The sequence below is a fragment of the Ischnura elegans genome, chromosome 10, assembly GCF_921293095.1.
Source record: "Ischnura elegans chromosome 10, ioIscEleg1.1, whole genome shotgun sequence".
Classification (NCBI taxonomy): domain Eukaryota; kingdom Metazoa; phylum Arthropoda; class Insecta; order Odonata; family Coenagrionidae; genus Ischnura; species Ischnura elegans.
The window spans coordinates 94,961,317-94,964,821 of NC_060255.1; the positions used below are offsets into that span (position 1 = coordinate 94,961,317).

Consider the following 3,505-nt stretch of genomic DNA (forward strand, 5'->3'; position numbering starts at 1 on the left):
AATTTAAAAATGAAACTAGAAAATGTAGCATTAAAATAATTCGGTATTATGCCACTGAAAAAATTATTTCCACTTTGGATTTTATTAATATTTATATCGTTCTTTGGCGAGTTGAACAGTGTAAACAAACCGCCATGTTGTTTGTTTAAATAAATAAATTAAAATTAACAATCGTAGTGAGGAGGCAATAATGGAATTGAGGGACGCAGAATCAAAAACTAACGTAGTCGTGTATGGAAAGAACTAGAAGAAGATCAGGAGAAAAACTAACATAGTGGTGTATTGAGAGAACTAATGGAGAGACGTGCTCTACAAAAATCGGGAGAAAGAAGAAAAGGACGCAAAGACAAGGAGGCGCCTACGAGAGAGAAAGATCGCGGAGGAAGAGATACGGCAGAACTCAAATCAGTTCGTGTAAATCTTTCGCCTTTTACCGAAGATTTCCGTTGCGGGAGTTCAGTTGTATGTATAGACAATTTTGATTGTGCTCATTGGAAAAGAAAGAGAAATTACGCAGTATGTTTGTATGATATCAGATTGTAAATTGGGCCCAATTAGTCTTATTTACGACATTTAGAATATAATTTGTAAAAAATGATTTTGGTCCATGTTATTTCTTTATTAATTGTATTTCTGTGACCCAGGGTAACACAAAATCAGAAGTGGAAGGCGAGTTTCGTTACAACGGTGACAAGTTACTTTCGCAGAAGACACGATGGTTGCATAGCAATCGCTCCAATCCATCTTTAATTTCAGAAATAGAATTCAAAAAGTTGAAATTAATGCAATTTTAGAATTCGTAGCTGTTATTTTGCAAGTAATATTGGGTAAATTATGTTTGACCAAACACGGCGAATTGTCCGTTTGATAACACTGTTCCAGGAACACTGAATCAGTGTTCCTGTGGGACACAACGGGTTTCATGCATATTCTAATTTCATACAAATCAATTCATTTGGGTATTTATCACTGCGTAATTTCATTGCACCAGCCGCGAAAAATCCCCAAAGGCATTATTTTAAATATTAAATAAATATTTTTAAATATTAAAAAATTAAAAATCGGTCGTTGCCCTGCAATAAACTGTGTTTTAGCTGGGCCCTGGAATATGGCTAAATGCGCAATTATGCCACGCCCCCCAGGCTTCACTCCACGCCATTATGCAGCGTAGAGGGCGCCCCTTCCAGTAAGCTCTATGGTAGCGAACCTATTAGTCGAGATACGCTGTTTAGAGAAAGGTCTTTTAAATTACCCCTTACTTTGTTGTCTTTGCGAGCGTTCTCACGAAGTTTACAAACAACACGCGATCATACCTCATGAAATTCCTCACCTACTGTGTTTTACTTTGTGTTATATAAAGGGTGAAGGGTTTACAGAGATGCGTCACTGGAAAGTTTTTCCTCTTCGAGTTGCGAATGCTGCTATAATCCCACTGTTGCTTCGGAGAACTTCCGCGAGAGCACACTAGTGTCTTCCCTCTCCCTCTTTGTCCTTTTCCGTTGCCATGGAATCGGCAAACAAAAGGGATCTAAGTGATGGGCCACACGGGGTGTGATAAAACCCTCACCCTGCCTCGCGACGGTGGCTCATACCCGTGAACTTTGACCCCTGCGTGCGGACCGTAAAATAGGCCTTTCCTCATGGCGCCAAAGGCTCTGTAGTGTCGTTAGGACACGTGTAGAGATTTAGTTTTGAAATCGCTGGTGGAAATGGACCAATCTCAAAGACAACGTGCGATAAATCTCAGAGACTTCGAATATTGGTAGTGTCTTTAAAACCTTTGTGCAGGATTTGATTTGGTAAGTCATTTAAGTATCCAATAATATTTTTCCATAATGATTTCTATTTTACTATGAATCCATTTTGACACTTTTTTAATAATGAACACTTTTCTGTGCATAAACTTACTTTCAGGGGCGAATTCAGGATTTTTCTGGTGGGGTAGGGGGCACAAGGGTCTGACAGGCAAACGATCTTCTAATTCTTGAGATAAAAAACAACTTTGAAAAAATTAATGTACGAAATATTCTCTTTTTTATAATATGAAAGTTAGTAATTTGAAATTAAATTATTGCGGCTCTGTAATACACCAAAAAATAAACGTAATGATAACCGTATTAAAAATTTTGTCTATTTTTTAAGCGTCTGGGGGGAGGGGGTGCCTCCGTACTCCCCCCCTAAATCCGCCTATGCTTGCCTTTTTGCTTTGATATTTTTGTCTATCCAAGTAGCCAGATGAATTGCATGGTAACTCCATCAAAATAGAGCTCTTTTGGAGTGCAAAATATCGCTCTATCATAGCTGATGCTAATTATGTGCTACGAATAATGTGAATGAATCAAATAAAGTCATATATTACATTATTATTTCTTCAGTTCTACCAGTGCCCAACTATCGGCACAAAGTCTCAGAATCAGAAAGTATTTCTTTCTTCTGAGAGTGGCCTCAGTTAATGGGTGTAATCCTCCTTCAGTGGACACATTGTTGAGATGAATACCCGAACCTTAAGCATTGGTACGAAATTCTGCCTAAGCTCCCTAAGGTCGTATTTATATGTCGTTCTGCTTATTTTTTATTCGACTGCAATAATGAATCATTAAACAGTATTTTAACGTAAAAGTTTAGTTTCCACGGTCGAAAGAGTTAAGAATAACACGCGAAAAACTATGAAAACGGCGAAACAGTTGTCTTCATCAACTCGTCACGTGCAAGACATTTCCTTGGTGAACTTCATCCTATTTTTCACAGAGATGACGATATCTTCGCATTACAATGAGCTTTTTGAAATTAAAATTTAACTCATTTCTTGATTTTCAAAATGTCCGAAGGGTAGATTTCAATTTCCGAGGTGTAGAAAAAAAAAGAATATCGAAGTTACTTAAGCTATATGAAAAAATATTTATAAACTTTTCATGCAAGAAATTGTCATATTGTGCCTCTTGATTAAAGTATACCAAAAAGATGAAAATCATCGTTTTATTACAGTGTATTGCCGCGTGGCGATAAAGTAACCACGTATTGAACGAAAAGAATTTAATTTTCGTGTAATACTGAACAAGGACATTTGATATTGCACTCTTCCATCCATCACTTTTCTCCATATATTATCAAATCAAATTCGATGCATGATTAAAGGTAAACAACCGATTTCTTACACTTCTACAATACCTATATTCATTCTTCAATTTTCGAGGTTTAGAAGGGTACATGAATATTGAAGTTACTTATGCTACATATAAATAAAATTTAATATAAACTTTTCAAGTAAGAAAATGTCTATATTGTTCCTCTTACTTAAAATAAACCAAAAAGACGAAAAACGCCACGCGCCAATGGACTCTACGATGATTTTCGCTTTTCTTCTTCACTCTCGAACGTAGAAGCTAAAGCCTGAATCACGCGATCATTTTTTTCGTCGCGAAAAGTGATGACTATCGCGATCACTTTTCCCGTCGCGAAAAGTGATCGCTCTAGTGATCATTTTTCTGAATCACACGGTCACTCC

At 36.9% G+C, this 3,505-nt stretch overlaps 1 non-coding gene across 1 annotated transcript; it reads left to right on the top strand.

The window, feature by feature from the left end:
- The first annotated feature begins 389 nt into the window (after positions 1-389).
- LOC124167392 lies at positions 390-507 on the top strand. Its single transcript, XR_006866690.1, has one exon. It is a non-coding gene; the product is annotated as a U5 spliceosomal RNA (small nuclear RNA).
- The last annotated feature ends 2,998 nt before the right edge of the window (positions 508-3,505 follow it).